This window comes from Tursiops truncatus, chromosome 16 (genome assembly GCF_011762595.2).
Source record: "Tursiops truncatus isolate mTurTru1 chromosome 16, mTurTru1.mat.Y, whole genome shotgun sequence".
NCBI lineage: Eukaryota > Metazoa > Chordata > Mammalia > Artiodactyla > Delphinidae > Tursiops > Tursiops truncatus.
In genome coordinates this window covers 63,680,833-63,707,032 of record NC_047049.1, presented here as the reverse complement: position 1 = coordinate 63,707,032, position 26,200 = coordinate 63,680,833, and the positions used below count along the sequence as shown (strand labels likewise).

General features: G+C 36.8%; 1 protein-coding gene and 1 pseudogene across 1 annotated transcript in view; both read right to left on the bottom strand.

Annotated features, from left to right (window-relative positions):
- The window catches only part of CTNNA3 (catenin alpha 3), a 486,398-nt gene that overhangs the window by 404,756 nt on the left and 55,442 nt on the right, over positions 1-26,200 (bottom strand). The window lies entirely within an intron of this gene.
- Positions 16,702-17,401, bottom strand: LOC117308473 (arginine-fifty homeobox-like; annotated as a pseudogene).

The window sequence follows — 26,200 nt, the reverse complement described above, 5'->3', positions numbered from 1 at the left end:
CTGCCACTTTTCAACTTCTATCCAACAGAGACTTCATAAAGTAGGAAAGGTACAGGTTTGGAGACAGGCAGACTAGATTAAAATCCTAGTTTTCAGAATCAAAGGGAGGAAAACAAATCTCTTGACAGCAGTAATAGAGGTCTCTAGGGATAGTCCTTAAGGCAGAACAAAGTACCCATGTGGATCCTTCCCGTCTCCCCAAGTTGTCTTTGCCCATAATGCCTGAATTTTCTTTACTCCACTTTATTCCTTGCTTTAAATTGAGCTTACCGCAATTTTAAATTCATTTAGTTAACAAGCATTTCATTTTTAAATGCAGTTAACTCTGAGAGGTCATGGGGGACACACATTCAATCATGCTTTGGAAGAGTACATGAGACCAAGGTGATGTGTCCTCCCAGAACCCATATGTACCCTTTCTGACACACTCAGGATATCCAGTACCCCCAACTCTCTGCTCAATCAGCCCAAGCCTACTTCCAGTACCTATGCCAGCCTCTTCCTGCAATCCATCCTTCCAAGAGTGAATTACAACATGCCCATCCTTACACCTGAGAGGTAGCCAAGAGGCAGCTGTTTGCTGATGAGTATGTATGGAGCTTGGACATGCAAGCTGGGCTGTCCACTTGCATGTACCCAAGGTCTCTCAAGTGCAAGACAGAGCCACAAGTGGAAAGAAAAGGAAGCTGACCATCAAGGTCAGGGGTGAGCTCCCCATCCACCACCTCATTCTAACAAGAAATTTCAAAGAGTACAAGAATTCTAAATACAGATCTATCCTTCCAGGTCATTTTGAAGGTATATTTCTCAAGGTAGAAAGATAGGAGGATAGAACCTACTTTAGTAGCTTGTTAGCTTGACTTGTAGCTTTTACATATGTAAGTATGGTTTGCAGGCCTCCATTTTATACTTTCAATCTGCTCACTACAAATGTTAAGGATCAGCCTGCCCAAACTTTCTAGAACTCCATATCACCAAGTTCTTTCTTTTTTCGGTCAGATTTGCTCTTTCATTGTTTCCTCAATCTTCTAAGACATGCAGTTGACACAGAGGTAGGGTAAAAAGTCATCAGTTCTTCCACTTTTAGGAGAAGACTTCCAAGCTTCTATAACAAAATTACTTCTCTTTTCCTCTCTTTTTTCCCCTCATTCAAATGCTCTCTGTTATTATTTTTTCCTTAAGTTTATAGGTTTCCATGCAAGAGTATATGTATATTTCTTTACTGTTTTATTAAAATTATTTTTGTGATCATTCAACATTACATTCATGAGAAAATAAATAAGTATATAAACAATTTAAATACTCAAAAACACAACAAAATTCATATTGATGACCTGGGTGGTGGCAGCAGAAGTGTACAGAAGTGGTCAGATTGTAGATATATTGTGAGCCAATAGGAATTCCTGACATATTGAACACAGGATAAAAAGAACGCAAGATATCTTTAAGTTTTTTGTCTGAAGCAACTGGAAGGATGGAGTGGCCAGTAACTGAGGTAGAGATTGCTGCAGAGAAGGAACAGGAATATGAAGAGCCCAGTTTGGGACATGATAAATTTGAGATGCATATTAGACATCCAAGCGAAGATGTTAAGTAGGCAGTTGGATATATGAGAGCAGAGTTTGGGAGAGAAGTCTGGGATGAAAATACAAATTTCAGAGTTGTCAACATAAAGGTGGATGGAATGAGACAACCAAGGAGGAAGTAAACAGGAAGAGACAGGTCAGAGTGAAAGGACTACTGTGAGTCAGCGGAAATATAGGCAGTGGTACTCAGAGGTTTATAGAATTAAGATTAGCCTTTGAGGGACTTCCCTGGTGGTCCAGTGGCTAAGACTCTGCACTCCCAATGCAGCAACCCCTGGTCAGGGAACTAGATCCTACATGCCACAATAAGAGTTCTCATGACACAATAAGAGTTCACATGCCACAACTAAAGATCCCATGTGCCGCAACTAAAGATCCCATGTGCCGCAACTAAGACCCAGCATAGCCTAATTAATTAACTTTTTAAAAATTTGCCTTTGATTGAACTAGTAAAATATGGCTCTTCTGGAAGACCAGTTAGAAAAAGGGTAAACATAGCCCAGTAGGTATTAGCAGGAAGGCCCCCAGTTTGTCCAGCAGAGGGAGGGCTAGATTTCAGCTCCTCTCAGCCCCTCAGCAGGGCAATATGCAGCAGCCAGTGTGAGACAAACTGCTGCTCCCCTACTCCCATTGTCTGCTTTATAAAGATTCCTAAATTCTCCTACATTTCATCACCATTGGATCTCAGTAATTAAGAGCACTGGCTTTGAAGTTGGACTACCTGGGTGAGAATCTAGGCTGTGTTCCTTGCTCACTGGTGACTTTAGACAAGCTAGTAAACCTCCCTAAACATCAATTTTATCATCTGTAAAATGAGAATAATAAGAGTACCCTCTTCAAAAGGATCTTGAAGATTAAAATTAAAAATCCATATAAAAGTCATAACTTGACCCATGCTTCAGACACCTACTAAGGGCTGAACAAATATTAGTTGATATTATTACCCCCTTTTCAACAGGAAAGCGGAATCTACTTGTCTACATTTAGGTTAAACATATCTCTTTCATCTATAGAGCTTGTAATTATTATTCAAGAATGCAAGAATGCTTTCACTCTTAGTTCCCATAACTAAAGGGCTTAAAACAGAGCTTCCCTCTGGTGACTCATTTCATTGGATCTCTTGACTTCAAAATCTAAGGCATATTTCCTACATGTGCATTAATTAGAAATGCAACATGCCTAAATACTCTTTAAAAAAAAATTCCTAATGCATAACAGCCTCATAAAGGATCTTGAGCCCTTTGAAAGTAATTCCAGAGTGATACATAAAAGGTATGCACTAAAGTTAGGGCTACAATTGTTAAATGCACTACATGTCCAGATCCCCAAGACTCTGAACTTTTTATTTCCTTAACTTCCAAGAATTCTGGGTTTCAACACGATAAAAAAAAGTTACATTTCATAATAAAAAGTAAATATCTTTAGCATGTGAAATTCAAACTTTCAAAAACTTCTTGGAAGCATTTGAAGTTCTTTTTAACAACTTTTGGATAGTCATCTTACTGATGTTTTTTGAAAAATAATCAAATTGAGCTCCTCCCCCCAAAATTATGAGTTTTATAGATTCTTTATGAGAAGACTCAAATTAAATTAAAACGTTTGCTTCCTCTGTTCATAGTAACCAAAATAAAACTTGTTTCCCCACACACAACCTAAATGACAGCTGCAAAAAAACGTCAGAAAACAAACAAAAAATCCAAAAGACTGACTTAACTAATATGAAATAAAACAAAGGAAAACATCAGATTCTACTTATATTTAGGTCTTATATCCTTCTTGTAGTGAATGGCTGGTCAAGTCTAACGGCCCTCCAAAATAAAGCAAAACGTTGTAATTCAATTTCTGATTTAACTGAAAAGTAACATTGTATATAAGAATTTTATAAGATGACCTTATTACCCCTCTTCTGATAACACACCTTTTATGTTATTTTATGAAATGCCAGTTCACACTAAAAGCTCACCCTGCCTTTCACAATGGCACACATTTTCAAAATTGCAGGTATGAAGAAAGGACAAAAATGCCCCATGGTTATTCTGTGTAGCAATGCCTTTCAATTTAAGGACATTTTGTACCATATAAAATTATACCAGAACTGAGATCCTATCTCATATAAGCCCAGCATAAATGTTACCCACCTGTTATTTAAAAAGCCAAACAACTAAATTAGTCCAATTGAAGTCTAAGAAGAAGATAATCTAGTGTGTGAAAGCTCAGAGAAGCTTTCATTGAATCACCCACAACAAGAATAACCTTCAGCTATAAGCATCAAGTTTAAGCAACCAGGGCAGAAGTAACATGCCCTTCATATATACCTTGAAAGTGACAGTAGCTTTTGTTGCTGCAAGTCCAGTGGGCCTATGGGTCAGTTCCACTCCATAATATTATAAGACAGCTCAAATATATGTGAATTCTCCTAAGGTCTGGTATTTTTGAAAAGCAGAGAACAAAACAGAAAATAGTGAAAGAAGTAGAATTCTTGTCAACCTCAATTTGAAGCAAAAAAATTCCCATTTCTTCTTTGTTCTCTGATTACCTAGAAATAAATAAGAGCCTGCTTATCATAATAGCGAAAATAAAACCAAAGTCTTTGAAAACACTACATTCATTTTTCTACAAATCTATTAATATACTGGGGGAAACCAATAGTATATAACTGTTTTGAGAACTTCAGCTGCTTCTCTGACTCCTGGTTTTCCATTCTTCCATATTCTCTGAAGAGAGGTTTTAAATCTGCCAGAATCTTCAATCTAACTGTCCAAGTTCACTATTTTACCACTAGTTTTCAAAATTTTCTCCAGGAACTCTAGCTATATACCTATTAACCCTATTTAACCATTTCTCATCCCACATGCTAAGTATTCTTTCTATAGTAAACAAAAGACTTTCTCCTCTGGCTTCAAAATACCGCTTTCTACCCTTCTGCCATTCTTTCCCAGTATCTTTTACTAGCTCCTCCTTATCTACTAACTCCTGTTAACTAGGGGTCTAAACCCCAGGATCCATCCCTTACATGCTAGTCTCTGCTCCACACTATATTGTTCTTTCAGAACAATCTCATCCTAGAGTTTCAGTTCAACTTACAGCCTCTGATTCAACAGTCCAGACCTCTCACCTGAGCTTCAGAGCCCCCAGATCCACACACACACACACAAGCACATACACACTCATGGTAGAAGTAAGCAATGCTTTACTCTGTATACTATACAGAACTCTAAGAGAATCACCATCATCTCCTAGGATTTACTATAAAATATGGTAGAATAAATACATGTTTATGTCACTTACTTCCATCAAAACTAATGGAATACAGAAAAACTCAAAATCAAAATTTCCTCCACCTTCAAGGAAACTTGGCATTACCCCAAATTATGAATAAAGAAATAAAATGAAATCTTGACTATTTTTTTAAAAAGGAAAGTGAAAGTCTATACACACCTCAACAGGAAATAATTTTCTCTAAAAGTGCCACGACCCTGAAATTCCTGTCCAAGCGTCCTTTGATTAGAGAATTAAGATGTAGGGCATGGATAGGTCCAGTAATCAAAGGGGATATCCCTATTTGAAAGACCCAGTTTGATACTGTAGAATCACAAAAGTGAGAAGTCAGGATTAGCACGATGACATGCCATTTCTGTCTGTGACTAAGCCCACGTAGCCAGGGGAACTGCTAGAGGTCAAGTAGAGTCAAGGAAAGAAGGGACGTTAAATCATCAGCTCACAGTGCTAACAGTCTGTGACTTATAGGACTTTACCATGAAGCACACTGAGTTTTGGAGCACCAAACAATGAAAGGAAAATGTTCCTAGGAGCAAAAAAATAACAACTTTGGTTAGAAAGTAAAACTTGCCAACAACCTCAACTCACTCCCGCCCAAGCCTGATCCTCCCTACACTGTTCAGTAAATGTCTGGTGGTACACAAATATCAGTAATGGGAACACTACATAAAAAGTGCCAAAAAAAAAAAAAAGAGAGAGAGAGAGAAAGAAGAAAGGAGAGGAACCAAAAAATGTATATGAATAAGGATTAATGAAGGAAACAGAGGAGTTATACTACCTTTACACAAGAAAGCTGTGACTGCAAAAAGGCTTGCATTCTTGCTTATACTTTCTTTTTTTTTTTAATACATCTTTATTGGAGCATAATTCCTTCACAATACTGTGTTAGTTTCTGTTGTACAACAAAGTGAATCAGCCATATGCATACATATATCCCCATATCCCCTCCCTCCCACCCTCCCTATCCCACCCCTCTAGGTCATCGCAAAGCACCGAGCTGATCTCCCCGCTGCTGCTTCCCACTAGCTATCTATTTTACATTTGGTAGTGTATATATGTAGATGCTACTCTCACTTCACCCCATCTTCCCCCTCCCCTAACCATGTCCTCAAGTCCATTCTCTACGTCTGCGTATTTATTCCTGCCCTGCAACTAGGTTCGTCAGTACCATTTTTTTTTTTAGATTCCATATATATGCGTTAGCATACGGTATTTGTTTTCCTCTTTCTGACTTACTTCACTCTGTATGACAGACTCTAGGTCCATCAACCTCACTACAAATAACTCAATTTCGTTTCTTTTTATGGCTGAGTAAAACAACAAGAATAACAACCAGAAAAAAAAAAAAAAACCTGAAGGATAAACCGAAAACAAATTAAAATTGTTGTCCTCAGGACGAGGGAAAGAACAGAGCAGAGGAGACAGAGATGAATGCTAGACTTCTCTGAATATACCTAGTTTTAGAGTTTTGATGTTGGAGCCACATAAATGTTTTACGTAAGTAAAAAGCAATTAACTCATAAATCAATTCTGAAAAATCAGAAGTAAACAAAAAAAAAAACCTTAACTATATTTCACATTAGCTTCACATTAGCTTCATAAACACTCAGAAATAATTTCAAGGAACTTCAAAACACAGTATTTTTTAAATAAGCTTTAAGGATATATTGTACAACACGGGGAATAAAAGCAATATTTTATAACTATAAATGGAGTATAACCTTTAAAAACTGTGAATTACAAAAATTATGAACCACCTGAAACTTATATAATATTGTACACAACTATACTTCAATAAAAAATAAAGTTTTTAAAAAAATTTTTTAAGTTAAAAAACAAACAAACAAACAGTATTTTTACTCTAATCCTAGAGGGATATCCTCCAGGACAAAAAGAATGTCAAAGTAATTTTAAACTACACTTAGTATTCTTATTATATATGTGTGATATATATATTCTTATTATATATGTATACATACATGTGTATACACACACATTAGGCTAGAGCAAATAAATAATTATATTCATACTATTAGGAAATAAGATTTCCAGCATAAGAGAAAAAGGAGATACAGATGGCCAACAGGCACATGAAAGATGCTCAACATCACTAATCACCCGAGAAATGCAAATTAAGACTACAGTGAGATATCACCCAACACCTGTCAGAATGGCTACCATCAAAAAGAACATAAATAACAAATGTTGGCGAGGATGTAGAGAAAGGGAACCTTTGTACACTGTTGATGAGAATGTAAAACTGGTGCAGCCACTGTGGGAAACAGTATGGAGTTTCCTCAAAACACTAAAAATAAAACTACCATATGATCCAGCAATTCCACTCCTGGGTATATATCCAAAGAAAACGAAAACACTAATCCGAAAGGATACATGTACCCCAAAGTTCATAGCAGAATTATTTACAATTGCAAGGTATGGAAGCAACCTAGGTGTTCATCAACAGATGAATGGATAAAGAAGATGTGGTATATAAATACAATGGAATACTACTCAGCCATAAAAAAAGAATGAAATTTTGCCATTTGCAACAACATGGATGGACTTAGAGGGCACTATGCTTAGTGAAATAAGTCAGAGAAGGACAAATATTGTATGTTATCATTTACATGTGGAATCAAAAAATTAAAACAAATTAGTGACTATAACAAAAAAGAAAGAGACCCACAGATACAGAGAACAAACTAGTGGTTACCAGTGGGAACAGGGGAAGGGCAAGATAGGGATGGGAAATTAAGAGCTACAAACTACTAGGTATAAAATAAATGGGCTACAAGATATATTGTACAGCACAGGGAATATAGCCAATATTTCATAATAACTACAAATGGAGTATAATCTATAAAAAATCTGAGGGACTTCCCTGGTGGTCCAGTGGCTAACACTCCATGCTCCCAGTACAGGGGGCCTGGGTTTGATCCCTGGTCAGGGAACTAGATCCCACATGCCACAACTAAGAGTTTGCACACCGCAACTAAAGATCCTGCATGTTGCAACTAAAGACCCTTCATGCCACAATGAAGATCCTGTGTGCGGCAACAAAGACTTGGCACAGCCAAATAAATAAATATTTAAAAAAAATTTTTTGAATCACTATGTTGTACACCTGAAACTAATATAATACTGTAAGTCAACTATACTTCGATATAAATAAATAAATAAGAAAAAATATACAAATATAAAATCAAAAATTTTAAATTAAGCCCTATAATCTTATTTTGAGTTGGAAATATCAGTATGATCTGATTATATATTTTTCCCTTCCTAAAACACAATCTATTTCCTAGCTATGTTCACAAAAAAAAATTTTTTAATTGGGCAACAATGGCAACCTGGTGCACAGATTATGTTCCCTAAATACTATTTTCCACTAAAAAGACTTAGGCTCCTCGGTGGAAAGGCTGATTGAAGATCTAGTGCAGGAAATGTACAAAATGAGCCTAGAACATCTTCTTGTGCTAGAAATCAAGGCTCACTTGGGTTTTGTCAAAATGCTTAGTAAACAATTTAAAGGGGTTCTCAATGGCCAAAAATGGGGAAATTTGAGCATCAAAAGAATAAAAAATTACAGTATTCTGAAATATGTCCCACATATAAAAATTAAAAAAAAAAAAAACCTCATTGGTCACCTTCCAAAGTTGCTAGAACACCATCCTCTTTTTCTGAAAATTGATAAACAATGGGAAATAATCAATATTTTCCTGATTTTCTGGTATGAACTATACTTTTGACTAATGAAATAGTAAGGGAAGAGTACTTTATAGCATGATCCCAACTGATAAAACTAATAAAGAATTATAGAATGATAAAGTCACCATTTACAACCCCTTAAAAAATAATAGGCTATACAATAATTACCAATATGAAGGCTAAAATCATTAACTGACTGATTAATAGGGAACTATGAGAATCAGGCTTACAGAGCATGAATGCAGTGATCAATTTTAACATTACCAAAAGTGAGATAACCCAGACTCGTGTATTAGACATAATATTAAATGGACAATTGATTTTCAATAAAGGTGTCAAGGTAACTCAATGGAAAAAAGGTAGTCTTTTCAACAAAGGGTGCTGAAATCATTGAACAGCCACTCATAAAACAGGAACCTTGACCCTTTCCTCACACCATATACAAACATTTACTTGAAATGGATCATAGAGCTAAAGATAAGATCTAAAGCTATTAAATTTCTCAGTGAAAACATAGGAGAAAAGTTTTGTTACCTTGGGTTAGGCAAAGGTTTCTCAGATACATCCAAAGCATGATCCATAAAAGAAAAAAAAAATCAATAAACTGCTTCAACAAAATTTAACATTGCTGCTCTCTGAAAGACAATGTTAAGAAAATGAAATGGCAGGGACTTCCCTGGTGGTCCAGTGGTTAAGAATCAACCTTCCAATGCAGGGGATGCGGGTTCGATCCCTGGTTGGGGAACTAAGATCCCACATGCCGCGGGTCAACTGAGCCCGCGCGCCACAACTACAGAGGAGCCCATGCGCTGCAAGGAAGAGCCCGCACTCCGCAATGAGAGGTCCCACATGCCACAACGAAGATCCCTCAACTAAGACCCCATGCAGCCAAATAAATATTTAAAAAAAAAGAAAAGAAAAGAAAGTGAAATGTCAAACCACAGCTGAAGGATGGGATGAAGCATTTTTTTTTTGGTGGTACGCGGGCCTCTCCCGTTGCGGGACGCGCAGGCTCAGCGGCCATGGCTCATGGGCCTAGTCGCTCCGCGGCATGTGGGATCTTCCCGGACCGAGGCACGAACCCGTGTCTCCTGCATCGGCAGGCGGACTCTCAACCAGTGTGCCACCAGGGAAGCCCGGGATGAAGCATTTTAAAAACCCATATATGAAAAAGGACTTGTAACCAGAAAATATAAATAATACTTAAAAATCAAAATCTTTTTTAAAAAATTCAGTTTTTTAAATGGGCAAAATATTTGAAAAGACACTTCACCAAGAAGATGACATATAAGCGCATGAAAAATGCACATCATAAGTCACTAGAGAAACGCAAATTTAAGGTCACAATACATACTGCTACACACCTACTGTAATGGCTAAAATTAAAAAGACTGCCAATACTAGAGCTAGCAAAGACGAGAAGCAAATGGATATCTCACACATTTGCTAGTGAAAATGAAAACTGGTACAGCCACTTTATAAAACAGCTCGGAAATTTCTTATAAAGTTAAACATGCACCCAGCCTATGACCTAGCAATTCCACCCCTTAGACATTTACCCAAGAGAAATGAAAGTATATGTCCACCTAGAGACCTATATGCAAATGTTTATGGGGGCCTTATTCACAAGAGTCAGAAACTGAAAACAACTCAAATTTCCATCAACAGGTAAATAAACAATTTATGATACCATCATACTGTCACATGTTATGCAAGAAAAAAATGAACAACAGATACAGGCATCAACATGAATATCTCACAAAAGCATTATGCTAACTGATAGAGTCAGACAAAATTACACACTGCATGATGCCACTTATATGACATTCTTGAAAGGGCAAAAATATAGGCACAGGAAACAGATCAGTAGTTGTCAGTGACTGAGGGTTAAGGGAGAAGATAACTGCAGATGGCACAAGGAAACTTTGGATTGACTCAAATAGAAATGTTCTATTTGTTTATGGTGGTGATTATATGATTGTGTATAACTGTCAGAAATCATCAAACTGTAAACTTATAAAGAGTGAATTTAATGCATATAAATTTTTCCTTAATAAATCTGACTTTTAAAAACTCTTTTCTGTTTATCTCTTACCAGTGACACAAAAAATATTTCTCAATTACTTCATTTACTATATAATTACAGATTTCTACTGATATCCATTGGCTCTATAAGCTCTTTGAATGGATCTCTCACTAGGATCTCTGAACTAATGCTTTCGAAAGCTAATTTGTTTTTCTTAAGCGTCCTTGACCACTCTGGTACATCACTCAGTTTATTTGGTGCCTAAATCCTACTCAGCTTCTAAAGAATATCTGCTTCCCAGGTTTCAGATATGTGTGTCCAGGTTATCCACAATCTCATCCCATGCAGCTGATGTGTTATCTATCCGATTGATAATTTTTTCTGGCAAGAACTCTAAGTCAACCTGCATTTGTGTTTACAAAACTACAAAAATAAAACCTTTGAGTATTTGCTTTGTTTTTGTAGTGCTTTTTTTTAAAAGATAATCATTTCTTATTGATTTTATTGTTAACGGAATATTTAAAAAATCAGAGCCAAATGATTGGCCCTGACTCATCATGTTAATTTAATATCTGAAAATATCACTGAAGATCCTTAGCAAAACTTTAACTGCTACACTTTTGTCCCTTTTCAATACTGTTGGGTGAAACCAGTGAGTTTCTAACTTTGTTCACTTATACAAGCCAGTTTTAGCAGGGTGTGCGACACCGAGTCCAGCGTCTTCAACACAGTAGTTGGTTTTTGAGTATTTGAAGATCAAAGTACATTAAGAAGTCCTGCCTCTGAATTCCTTCCTCCTACCCAACAACTTTTTTCCAAGTTAGATTGATCCAGTTAATTGTGATCGAACAGAAGTTGAAATTCAAATTAAATTTATAACCAAATTGAGTGAAAGGAAGGAAAGTAGCAAATAACCTATTCAGAAAAATTTTAAAATACCAGGACTAGATTCATAGATTCATACAAAATTGCCAGATATATTCTAAACATGGGCTTGATCATGTCTGTTCTAATGTGTACATATATGACCTTATTTAAATAACTTCTTGTTTCCAAAAAACTATGCCTCTTTAATCATTCTTCTGAATTTAGTAACAGACCAAATTTTATTCTGCTCCTAGAAAACTTAAAGCCACACTTATGCCTATATAAATCAGCATGTGGGTTAAAAGGGCAGCAGTTCTCCACTTTTTTTCCCACTAAAACACGAGTGACATTTAAAGTATATTTAATATTCACTGTCCAACATACCTCTCCCACTCTGGACTGCCACCCTTGGTAAGGGAGATAGCTAGTTTGCATGAAATTCCCCCACAAGATTTCTATATATAATCCTATATTTTGTCTCCCATCAATCCATCATACACCAGTGTCATAAAACCATAGTCAAGAACTGCTGCAGCTCAGCCTTATTCCTGGCTCTGTTTTATATCTCATACGTATTTTTCTTTCTACTTTCACTCCACTTTTATCCTTTTTTGAATTTCACATAGCCTTGTAAGTCACCTTAAATCCTTTCTAGAACAAGGTAAGGAATAAATAAATAATCATTCCATATATCTGCAAAAGCAATCTCTTCTCATTTACCCTAGATAAAGCCTTAAAACTTTAACTACTTGCAGCCTCTTAACTATTCTCTACCATATTAAACATACAAGTATCAAAATCACAAGTTCCTATTTTTTGGTTTTATTAATTTTCTTTTTAAAAATATTAAGGCTGCATACAGAAAAATACAGGAAAAGTATCCACGCACAATTTAAGTTTAGAGGCCCATAATAGAAATTAAATTGTTTGCACAAAGAACCTGCTTGCTGCATAACTTTTGTGTCTAAAGAATGTAAAGCTTCCAGTGTCTTGTATACAGTTACTCGAATAGTAATAGCTCAGCTACAGAGAAGGAATTTTTAAGTGCTTTGATATAAAACTACTATAGCTTGGGCATTGGCACACAAGAATTCGTTTCGGCGCTATTTTTAAAGCCACTAATAAATACTTCAAATACCAGAACTGAGCCTCTGCTCAACTGAGTCTGCCTCAATTGACGTGAAAGAAAAAGTATGTAAGAGAATCATATTTTTATTTAAAACTGAAATGCCTGCTAATCTACTTGGAAAAGTATATATAAAATTGGAACTTTCATAAAGTAATTTAGAGTTTAGTGTTGTTAAAAGGAAAATTAGTTATCAAAGTAATAAATGCACAACATAGTAGTTTCTATTCATCCCATTTTATAGAAATAATGTCCTTTAATTTCCCCCAAAGTTATCCAGCCAAGTAACACATTATCTATAATTAGGATTTGCCTTATAGCAAAGTTTGATTTTAAAAAGTTTGACACTTCACTCACCTACTGCAGGACAGAGTATTGCCCATATACAGATACTAAACCAACTGTCTAAGCAAGTTCTTGTGTTTAGAAATTCAGTGCCACTATTATGGCTCACAATTTGCCTTATGATGCATTTGTAAGCAAACAGCCTGACAAGCACCCTAGTGTATTTCAGGATGACTGACAGGACACAGTGGCTCAAACAGGAAAGGGGGATGGGTGCTCTTAAAGCAACATACCAGTGAAAGGCAACATTAAACAGTAGAATCAGATTGAAATTATATTTTTCAAGTTTGCAATGAAATAATAACATATTGTCCAATTCAAGCTTTTAAACATAACTTTCATGTCATTATGTGCCCCAAACACTGTAAATTCCAAACAGACTTTAAGAATTTAAAATATAGAAAGAAAAAATTAAAAACAAACATGCTAAATGATACTTCCCTGTACCTATCAAACTTCTAAATTACTTAAGACTATTCCAATTATTTTTAACAGAAATTAGGTCAGGGTACCCAGAGAAAAGCAGTTCTTATCTCACCTCTAGATATTTGCCAATCACTCTTACAACAGTAATTTAACTAATAAAAGTAATTTAAGTAGCTTGGATTATTCAAATCTCTTATTGAAGATGGGGCAGGAGATCTATATATTTTGCCCCTGCTGTGTTTCTTCCCTGTGACCTACTTCCATTGTTTAAAAATAGATCATTGGGTTAGGAAATTTCAATTATGGGTATTTCCATATTAGTTTCACTTGGAAAATATTTAAGTGATACATTGGCTTCATTCTTCACATTTATAATTTTTCCTATATTATCTTACGATACTCTGCACTGTTCAATCCTTTTATACAACAATCAGCCCTATTTTTTTTTTAATATCTACATGGAATTCTGTTATTGATTTGCTGTAATGTGTTGGGTCTTCGCTTTTGTGCGAGGGCTTTCTCCAGTTGCGCCAAGCGGAGGCCACTCTTCATCGCGGTGTGCGGGCCTCTCACTATCGTGGCCTCTCTTGCTGCGGAGCACAGGCTCCAGACGCGCAGGCTCACAGGCCCAGTTGTGGCTCACGGGCCCAGTTGCTCCGCGGCCTGTGGGATCCTCCCAGACCACGGGCTCGAACCCATGTCCCCTGCATTAGCAGGCAGACTCTCAACCACTGCACCACCAGGGAAGCCCCATCAGCCCTATTTTTAAAACAAAAAAAAGCCATTCATTTTTTCATAATATTCATAATATTTATTTATAATGCTTTTTATTTCTGTAAGGTTGGTAGTTACATCCATTTCTGATTCTAGTAATTCGATTCTTCTTCCTCTTCCCCCTCCTCTCCCCCCTCCCCCTTCCCCTTCTCCTCCCCTTCTTCTTCATCTTCTTCCTCTTCTTCTTCTCCCTCTTTTTCTTCTTCTTCTTCTTCTTCTCAATCTAGCTTGCTTGGATTTCATTGGTTTGCTCTATTGCTTTTCTATTGTCTATTTCATTTATTTCCACTTTAGCCTTTACTTCCTTACTTCTCCTTGCTTTGGATTTATTTTGCTCTTCTTTTTCTAGTTTCTTAGGGTGAAAAGTTATTGAGTTGAAAGCAAAACTATGGAGACAAGGATCAGTGGTTGCCAGAGATTAGGGGAGAGGGAGGGATGAATAGGTGGAGCACAGAGGATTTTTAGGGCAGTGAAACTCTCCCATATGATACTACAATGGTGAATACATGACAATTACGTATTTGTCAAAATTCGTATAATGTACAACACTGAGAGCAAACTCTAATGTAAACTATGGACTTCAGGGGATAAAGATGTATCAGTGTAGGTTCATCTGCTATAACAAATGGACCACTCTGATGTGGGTTGTTGATAGTGGGGGATGCTGGGTGTATGTGGGAGCAGGGGCTATATGGGAAATCTCTGTACCTTCTGCTCCTTTTGCTGTGAAATGAAAACTGCTCTAAAAAATAAGACTATTAAAAAAATCAAAAGTAATTTTTAAAACAAACCAATAAGCAAAAAACCTCACAACCTAAGGGCCAATGTCTCTACCCTAGGTCTGCAGTCTTGCCCTGCAAGATCCCTCTGTGATGACCCAGAATGTGATGGGTAACAGGACATTCAAACCTGCTACTGCCACTATCTCTAATACTTTCCCCCAGTGAATGCTGATCCAGTTATTGTTATTATATAATGTATGCTACCAGATTATTCACATAATTTCTCCCATCTTGATTAATTGCTTAGAAATGTTCTTTTTACTTTCTAAATTGAGGGAGAGGTTGGAGTTTCTTCTAATTAAATTGCCTTATGATCAAAGAATGCTGTTTGTATGTTATTGAGTTTGTTAAGATTTGCTTCACGGTCTAATATGTAGTCATTACGCACTTGAAAAGAATGTGTGTTCTCTACCAGTTGAATGCAGAAATCTATATACTTTCATTAAATCAAGCCTATTAACTGTACAGTTAAAATCTATACCCATACAAAATTTTTATTCATTTGACCTATGGATAAAATCATCTATTATGACTATATATTTGTTAAGTTTCCCCAAGAGTTTTGTTAATTTTTACTTCATATATTTTGGGAATATGTTAAATGTATACAATGAATTATTGTATCTTTCAGGTTAATTGCTCCCTTTACCCTTGTCTAATATACTTTTACTTCCAACAAAATGTTTTGCCTTAAAGTTTAATTGGATAGATATTAATATAACTATGCCAGCTTCCCTCCTACTTAAAAAAAGGTTGATTTGAGATCTTATTCTTTAAATATAGGCTTTTGCAGCTATAGATTTCTTTGCAAGCACTGATTTAGCCTCATCCCGTAAGTTTTGGTAATATTGTGTTTTTGTTTTCACTCATCTTTGCATATTTCCTAATTTTCCTTCTGATTTCTTCTTTATCTATTGGTTATTTAGGAGTGTGCTTTTTAATATCCATATATTTGTGAATGTCCTGAATTTTCTTCTACTATTGATTCCTATTTTCATTCCATTGTGTTTGGAGAACATGCTTCATATGACTTTAACCCTGTTAAATTGATTATTTTATGGCTTCAAATGTCTTTTATTGAAAACATTTCCAATGTCCATTATTAAGTTTTAAACTTTTCAGTACAGAGGCCTTAATTTTCTTAGTTAATTCCTAGATACTTTATATTTTTCATTGAGAGGTACTTATTTTATTATGTGTTTCTTTATTATTGGTTTTGAGAGGTGCCATTAATTTTGTTCATTAATCATATAGCTGGAAAATTAGCTTAACTGTCAAGTTTGTTGGAAATGTAAGTTTATAAACCTGCTGCCATTAAAAGTGGATGACCCCTAAAGGCTACTGACCTTTTAAAAAGTCAAAGATAGTTTTGGGAAGAGGGAATTTTGGAGTCTCATTGGCCATCGAAGGGACTAGGAAGGCCTCTCCAGGGAGAGTTGTGGGGATGATTCTGTAGTACTGAGCTATACTTGCAGGAAACTCCTAGTTTTTACAACATTTCCATGGAAATCAAAGCAACACTGAGCCAGATATTTGGGTTGAAAGCAGACAAAGGCAAGAGCATGTACAAGATGCAAGAAGATCCTTTTTCTCTACTGTCTGATATATATTAGTACTTTGATCAGAGACATCCAAAGTGTACCATACTGGAGGGGTTCTGGAATTACAGGCTGTCTCTCAGACTGTAGGCTGCAAAGCTCCAGTTTGTCATACTGAAGCAGGTTTGCCCAGGAGATAAACCTACAGCTGGATCAGCAAAGATGCTAAGAGAGGAACTCTATTCTAACTGGGCCTTGTCGGTGAGAGATACTAATACAGAGAGTGGAAAGAAGAGCTGGCTATCTCATCCTCATCAGGAAAACTGTACAGTTCCATGATTTGTGCTATGTCATAGGCATCAGAGTACAAAGCAGGAACTGAGGCCACTAGCCTCTCCAATTGAGGATCTTGCATTTGGACATCACTTGTAGCAATCTCAGTGATGATAGTCCCCTGCCCAATGGAAAGGGTCTAAGGGCTGAGGTAAGTGGGAGCTATAAGAATCTGAAACTGCAGGGAGAAAAGAATGAGGACTGGTTGATGCTGTGGGCACATTCTTGGCTGGAAGGACCGACTGCTGCTCTTGTCGCTGTTGCTGCTTCCTCTTTTTGAACCGCCAATTCCTGAACCAAATCTTTACTGTTCATTCTGGTAGGCTGAGTTTTAAAGCAAGTTCTCTCTGGAGGTTTTTATCTGGAAACATGTTACAGCTAAACAGAACCTTCAACTCTTCATGCTGTGTGTGTGTGAATGAGGTGCAATCGTGAGGTTTCTTCCATTTTGTGGGACCAGATGGTATCTGTGAATCAACCTCGAAGTTCATGCTGGAATCATCCATGTAGACAAAAGGGTCTGGTTGGGGATTCTCTTGGACTATTTTGTTCATCAGGGGTGCTGACATATGGCAAGGAAGGTCTGTCATGAATTCCTTTGGAGTGCCCATTTTCAAGCCCTCTTGATGTGTCTCTCTGGAAATGCAGTTCCTTTCCAGCCATTCATTTTTAAACGCAATCCCACATTTAGCCAGCAGAGGGTATCATCTGATTCTGAAAGGCCACAGTATTGAGTCCAATGACATTTCTTTCTATACTTGAACTAGGAACTGGGGCACACCATTTCAACTTTCCCTATTAAATGTGTTTAGAAATATCCCATTTTATTTGCCCATATAAATTTGACTTATAGAGCCCATATTAGTGTTTAATATTTCTCATCTGTGACAAAGTCTACCATTATTTCTTCCTCTATCAACTCAATCACATGCATCAGAATTGGGTTCAATCATCACAATGACTTTGCACAACCCTAGATCTTCTGGGACAAAAAAGCAAACAACAAAAACTCTACATAAAGATTCTAAGCCCCATCAGAAAATCCAAAAACAAATTCCAAAAAATAAAACTGCCCTATTAAACAAAATAATTAATTTATCTTCAAAGTTTATATATGACATTTGTAAACTGTTTAATATTTTCTAATTGCCCTGTTTAATATTGGCTGTCGATTATATATTAGGAGCTATAAGGTAATATTAGAAGACATGTTTCCTGTTATCACTGCATTATTTCTCATGAGCATGAAATGTTATGACTAACAAAGTCCTCATACAAGCTGCAAATTCTTTATTTTACAACTTAACACCCACTTCAGTTTGGAAAAGCATGAACATTGATTTGCCTGATTTACTCTAAAAATAAAGATCTTACTATCTAATTAGCTAACATCATTAACTACCACAAATTTATCTTGACCAAAGATAAAAATTTTCCACACTTCTCGAAAGCTATTATCACAAACATCAAGTCTACTGTTAACTATGGCAAAAATAAAACAGATCTAAAGGCTCAGAGTGATCTCTCTTCTCATGTTCCTAGGCTTGCCACTAATGACATATCCTTTATACGAAAGTATTAAATTTTCCAAAGAGAAAAGAAATAATCATTCTCTTCCTCAGTTGTGATTCAAAATAGGAAATTATAGCTTCTTTAAAAGAGAATTCTATTCCTTATAATGAAAGCAAGTTTGGGGTTCTTCACTCTATAAAATTATTTTTAATACCTGAATATGGCAGTTTCTTTCCTCATATAGTAACTAATGGTAGCCATTAAAACTTATATTTTACATTTGGAAATAAAGTATAACATCTCAACTGTTATTGATTCTTTCATAAAATTTTGTAACTTCAATTTTCTAAACTGATGTATTCTCTATAATATAAAAGCAATACTTAAAATTATTTCTCAAATTAACTTATAAGATAAGCATCCAGGAGGAAACAGAAAAGTCTGTTTTGCAAGTAATTTGCTTATCCTTCTTACCTATCACCCACACATTTTAGAATATACAGATAACTAATATTTTTTTTCTGTTTTCAGTTAACCACTTAATTCCACTTTACTTTCCAACTCAGAGTTTGGTTCCCTGACACAGGCACTCCTGAACTGCGTCCCATTTAATGATTTTTGGTTTTCCCAGGTGCCTTAAGAACCTATATCTAAAGGCCTTATTAGACTCCATTCTATTTGTGGCTTAGAAAAACAAGGGGGAGCTAGAAATTCAGAATCCTGGAGCTCAGGAGAAAAATCAAGATATGGTAACTATGCATCCGTGTTACGCCTTAAACCATGAGAGTAGAAGAGCTCTCCCAAGGCTGAGTAGAGGGAGATAAGGCACCAAAGATAGTACTTTGCAAAACAAGTACCCACTAGGGGTAGGAAAAGAAGGGAAGTCGTGAAAAGAATAGGCAGAAAGGCAAGACAAACTTAGTTCAGATTCAAGCCCTACTTTACTTTGCTTGGCCTTGTCCACATTGACTCCCATTTACCCTGGTTTCTTCATGTGAAGTGAGACCTACAAAGCTGATATGAAGGGTAATTACTTATAAAATTACTCATAGGCTCTAATGGAGTGCTAATTATAGTATTAAATAATCCATTAGTCAATTATTGCTATTTTGTGGAAAGATAAGTTTCTCTTTGTGGAATTCTACTTTTCCAAATCCAGATGTCATTGAATTTTAGAAGACTGCTGTGAAAGATAACAGATTGCCCATCTGATTTAAAAGTTGGTGAAGAGTCATTAAGTTCACACATTATTATTTAGCAAATTAAATCCATTTCACCAAGGGAAGTTCTACCCCATCCATGATAATAATTTATAATTAGGTAACAAGGAATCATGGTCCTAAAATGGAGGAGCTTAAAAGCTGCTTCCAACAGATGAATGGATAAAGAAGATGTGGCACATATATACAATGGAATATTACTCAGCCATAAAAAGAAATGAAATTGAGTTATTTGTAGTGAGGTGGATGGACTTAGAGTCTCTCATACAGAGTAAAGTAAGTCAGAAAGAGAAAAACAAATACCGTATGCTAACACATATATATGGAATCTAAGAAAAAAATAAAGGGTCATGAAGAACCTAGGGGTAAGACGGGAATAAAGGCACAGACCTACTAGAGCATGGACTTGAGGATATGGGGAGGGGGAAGGGTAAGCTGTGACAAAGTTAGAGGGTGGCATGGACATATATACACTACCAAACGTAAAATAGATAGCTAGTGGGAAGTAACCGCATAGCACAGGGAGATCAGCTAGGTGGTTTGTGACCACCTAGAGGGGTGGGATAGGGAGGGTGGCAGGGAGGGAGACACAAGAGGGAAGAGATATGGGAACATATGTATAACTGATTCACTTTGTTATAAAGCAGAAACTGACACACCATTGTAAAGCAATTATACTCCAATAAAGATGTTAAAAAAAAAAGCTGCTTCCAAAGTCACAACACATGCTTAATAAACACAAGACATACTAACACATATTAATAAATTGTGTATGTTATTTAGAGGATTGAGTATGGGATGGTTTAAGGACAGAATACAAAACTAAAAGCAAAATAATGACAATAAGAAAAAGAAAGGAAGGAAGGAAGGGAGGAAGGGTCGTCTGGTGTCTTGTTCCCACATAAGACTTATGGAGTTGTGCCAATCTGCTTCATTCCAGAGCAGAGAGCCAGTCAGTCACTGAGACTATATTAGAAAGAGAAGAAGGAAATGTTTCTCCCACTCTCTGTTTCCAAAGATAATAACAGAAAACTAGAGCATGATGGATTTCACTACCAAGTAGCCAGGTTTATTTTACTCTTGTCCCCACTGACCCTCTAAAAGTCAACTCTACTAATTTTGCATTATGGAACACAGGAAAAATATGTACAAACACAAAGAAAATCCATGTTTCAAAGCTTACAATATCCCTAAATTATCCAAAAAATAACTGCTACCGAGGGCTTCCCTGGTGGCGCAGTGGTTGAGAGTCCGCCTGCCGATGCAGGGGGCGCGGGTTCGTGCCCCGGTCCGGGAAGATCCCACGTGCCATGGAGCGGCTGGGCCCGTGAGCCATGGCCACTGAGCCTGTGCGTCCGGAGCCTGTGCTCCGCAGCGGGAAAGGCCACGGCAGTGAGAGGCCCGCGTACCGCAAAAAAAAAAAAAAAAACTGCTACCGTCCCTAAACTTAAACTGTAATATCAGACCTTCAACTGTAGTGAAAAGAATGGTGCTTATCACAGAGTAAAGGAAAATAATTAAACTCAGTTGTTAACATAGTGAATCACATTTTTTTCTACTCTAAATAATGACCTTGTCCAATAGTCTGAGTAACCCACACACATGACCTGACTCATCCCAGCTTTTTTCCTTCTGGGTCTTGAATACAAAGAATTAGACTGACACAATCAATCATGCTTCTCTGTGAAGTTCAATTCATGCAAAGGGTCTGTGAAAATCCTGTTTTTTGGTTGTTGTTTTTTGTTGTTGTTTTTATCATATTCTGTATCCCTCAGTCTCAGTTCCATTTCCCTCCCTCCTTCCTATAGGCATCCAATCTGTAGTATTTCATGGGTACCTTTCCAATCAACTTTCCATAAGTTTTTTTACATATGATATATATACCTTTACAATGGTATATATCTTTACGATGGTATATGGCCTTATGTGTGTGTGGATTTTTAAATTTACACAAACAGTATTGTACTTCCCATCTCTTCCTACTTCTCAATCTTTCTCTCTCTCTCACTTTCTCATCTCAACATTACATTTTCACAGTCTATTGATGTCAAACTATAACCACAGGTTAGCTCACTCAATACATAAACCCAGCTCCCCCTTGCCTTTCACTGCTATGGAAGCAAGACATTAGATTTTCCAGCCTTCTTTGCAACTCAGAATGGCATATGACAGAATTCTGGCCAATGAGATATCAGCAGATGTTTGCTGAGAGGGTTTCTGGCAAAGCTTTTGCTTTCCCTATAAAAAGGATGTCAGACAATGTTGCCATAGCCCTTCACCCTTCCTTCTATTACCTGTGGTATGATGCCTGGACATAAAGCAGTCTTACTGCAAACCTGAGGAAGAAAGATGACAGAGCAGAAGTATAGAAAGAGCTTAGGTCTTTGATGTTATCAGTTCTGAACTTCTCACCTACAGATTTCTTATTATTTGAGAAAAATGAGTTCTCAATTAATGTGACTGATTTAGTTTGTTCTTTTATTTTGCATTTGTAGCATTTTATCAGACGCATTTATAATGTATTTTATCTGCTCATATCCCTATTCAAGTATGTTTAGGTAGTATTCAACCCTTTACTATAGGAAACAATGCTATAATAAACATTGTCGTACATGTATTTTTGTGTACCTATGCAAGAGTTCCTCTAATATATATATATTCTGCTGTGGGCTGAATTGTGTCCTACTCAAAATTCATGTTTGTAGTACCAACCCTCCGTACCTCAGAATTTGGCTTTATTGGAAACAAGGTCTTTAAGGATGTGATTAAGTTAAAATGAGGCCATTATGGTGGACCTTAATTCACTATAAATGGTATCCTTATAAGAAAGGGGGTAAGGACACCAACACACACAGAGGGATGACCATGTGAGGTCATGCAAGCCAAGGAGAGAAGGCTCAGGAAAAAAACAAACCTACTGACACCTTGATCTTAGACTTCTAGCCTTCAAACTATGAGAAAATAAATTTCTGTTGTTTAAGCCACCCAGCACGTGGTATTTTGTTATGGCAGCACTAGAAACTAATACAATTCAGAAGTAGAATTTCTGGGTCAGAATGTATGCGAGTATTCAATTTCAACAAATACTACCAAATTCGTCTCCAAAATATTACCAGCAGACCACATGGACTCACATATCCCCATCTCCTCACCAGCACAAGATACTGCATGACATTTCAACTTCTGCCACCATGGGAGGTACAAAGTTGATCTCATTGTTGTTTTAATTTTCATTTCTGATTACCAATGTAATTGGTGATCTGTTTTAGGTAAACTAGCTTAAAACACTCCTTTCTGTGGACTGCTTACCTGTATTTTTTTTTACCAATTTTTCTCCTAGGTTGCCTGTTTTTTCTTAATAATTTCCAAAAATTCTCTGTATGTTTTATATATAATCCTTTGTCAATTATATTCTTCAAAAATATCCTCTCCCTGCTTACTATGTCTCTCTTTGTATTCTTTTTTTTTTTTCTTTTGGCCATGCTGCGCAGCATGCGGGATCTTAGTTCCCTGGCCAGGGATCAAACCTGTGTCCCCTGCAGTGGAAGTCCAGAGTCTTAACCACTGGACCACCAGGGAAGTCCCTCTCTTTATATTCTTAAACATTCCACCATCTGTATATAAAAGTTCTATTTTCTTCACGTCCTTATAGATACTAGGTTATTGCCAGACATTAATTTTTGCCAATCTAATAGGTATGATAAACTATCTCATCATTGATTTAATTTGTATTTACCTGATAACTAGTGAAACAAGTTAAATGTCTTTTCACTTATGTATTGGTCATTCCAATTTTCTCATCTATGAATTACTTTTTCACTTATCATGGACCCATTTCCCTGTTAAGATTGTTCTTTTCCTCATTAATTTTTTAGGAGTTCTTAGATCATTTTCATTGAATGAGTCTATGAGCCAGCTATTTCCACAATAAGGCTACATAAGAAACCATCCTAAAACTCAGTGGGATAAAACATTTATTCTCTCTTGTACATTTTCAGGTTGGCTGGGGGTCAGCTAATGCAGGATGGGCCTGGCTGGGCTTACTCCAAGCTGTAGTTTTGGAATCCAGATCTATTCCACATGTTTCTCATCCTCCTTGGACATGCCGGCTACCAGAACCATGTTTTTCCCATGGCAACAACAAAAATACAAGGACAATGGGAAACACAATGCCTCTTAAGATATAAGCTTCAAACTAGTACTCTGCCTCTTCTGCCCACATTTCAATGGGCAAAGCAAGTCACACAACCAAGTTTAACACTAATGGTGCAGGGAAATATACTCTGCCTCTAGTGGGAAGAACTGCAATATCATATGGCAAAGGGCCTGGATACAGGGAAGGAAAAGAATGGGGAAAAATAATGCAATCCATTTTATATGAATGATTTATAAATATATCCTCTCAGTTGGTAGCTTTCATTTATCTTCTTTTATGTTACTTTTTTCCACAAAGAAGGGTTTTATATTAATATAATTAAATATTTCAGTCTTTTACTTCATTGCTTATGTTTTGGCGGTCTTAGTTAAGAAATTATTTCCTACCCTAAGACCATAATAAACATGCTCCTATATTTCTCCCTAGAAGAATGCAATCAAGAGGATCAACAATCAATATGTTTTAACTTAGCATGTGTATAAATGCAAGATTATATGATATAAACTAAGGCAGCAAAGTTAAACAAGTAATCAAAATTTTTAAAATTACCAAGGATGACTAATTATTACTGGTGAAATTTTGAGCTTGGTCTTTTAAAAATATTAATGGATACAGACTGAAAAAGATGAAAAATATGCAAGAATTGTAAAGAATCACAAAACTTGATATTCTTCCGTTAACATATATTTATTTATCTAAGCTATATTTTTAAAACTGCTGAGCACAAGACCACAGGAAAATATATATAGTCTTCTCAGGTCATAACATCTTGGAAAAAGAAAAAAGAAACTTTTACAGAACTTAGCTATTATAAAACAATATCTTATGATGTCATATTTGTAAAATATATGTATATATGTGCTAATAGTAGGAACTACTTCAATAGTTTGGGGTAAAAAGGAGGTCCCATCTATTAATTTTTCAAATTAAAACCACTTCCCAATTGCCAGACTGGCAGGGAGCCCAGTATCTCTCTTATTCCTCAAATTGTTCAAGAACTCTGGAGGCCTCTTGATCCACATACCTCAGAGAGAGAAAACCAGAGAATTTTATTAGAATACAAGTGGGCCCTGTTGAAGGCTGCTGCTGTTCTGCTCCTGGCACACAGTTTACTCATGAAAACTGATCCCCTGCAGTTCCATGTGACCCTTCCACCTGCTGTGCTCTTGCCTTTGCTGCTGCAAGTACATGGTCACAGGGATTCTTCAAGAGAGAAGCAGCCTGCTCCCTTAGAGGTACAGCATGGCAGCCACGCCTAGAGCTTTTAAGTTCACCAAGCACCAAGCGGATGCGTCGGCAGGGCCTTCTGCCTCCAGTTACACAAGTGCCCAGACAGCCTCTCCCATTGGGCAATGCAGGCTACAACAAGGAGTCCTAGCCTAAAGTCTTTGATGTTTTTTCTTACTAGGTCTTTTTTTAACAGGGACCAGTTCAATGCACAAAAAACTTTCTAATAATAAATGCAGGGAAGGAGTCCAGGTCTTCACTCTTTTCCTCTCTGAAGGTTCCCAGACTCTACAAACTTCTTCCAGTCCTCCCAGTGTTGACCAGCCCTGAAGGTGAAGAAAGACTGTGAAGGGCAACCTTTACAAAACCAGAAAAAGACCCTGCTGCATCAGTACCTGAGACACAAAAGGATAAAGACCTCATTAATGGTTTCAAACACTGGTGGGGGGCGGATTTCTCTTACCTTATAGTTGCCAGATAAAATACAGAATGACCAGTTAACTTTGCATTTCAGATAAACAATGAATAATTTTCTGGCATATGCCCTATGCCAGAAACATACTTATACTAAAAAATTATTAATTTGTTTACCTAAAATTCAAACTTGTGTGTCTTGTATATTTATTTGCTAAATCTGGCCACTCTACCTTATCTTACTTCATGAATGGAACAAACTGGGAGGAGGGGGACCTAGAACTCCCTCGTGCCTAAATTTAAAGCAGCCACAGAGCCAGACCCTCACGTCCATGTATCTTGACATCCTATCAGAGACCTGAGCCTGAGAGAGTCAAACAAAAATTCAGCTCTCACCCTGCTACTGCACAGCAGCTGCTTTTTAGATAGCCAGCGATATTTCCTGGCCACCTCCCAGCAATATATTTCTAACTACACTCACTTGGAAGATTTTAGTTCCCAGAAATGCAACACAGGATAAAATAGAACAAGGGAAGAATGACATATTGTGCCCTGGGATATTAGAGCCCCAACAGTAGGAGCAGAAACACAAAAAAACACTGGCAGAGGCTATTCTAGAGATTAGGTTTTATGCGTCTCTTTTAGAAAAGTGAATCTGAATTGCTTCAAATTACCTAAGATTAAATTCACCTCGGAGTAGAGGATCAAACAATAGGAATAGGAGAATAGTTGCCCCAAATGAATATATAGCTCCTGTAGCCCAGAAATTCAGCAAGATACTTGCCCTCCACTTTAAGAGTTGAGAGGGAAATTCTGTGGTTCCAAAATTGATAGTGACAGAGCTCAAAAGGGATATAGATATGTATATATCTCACTTATGA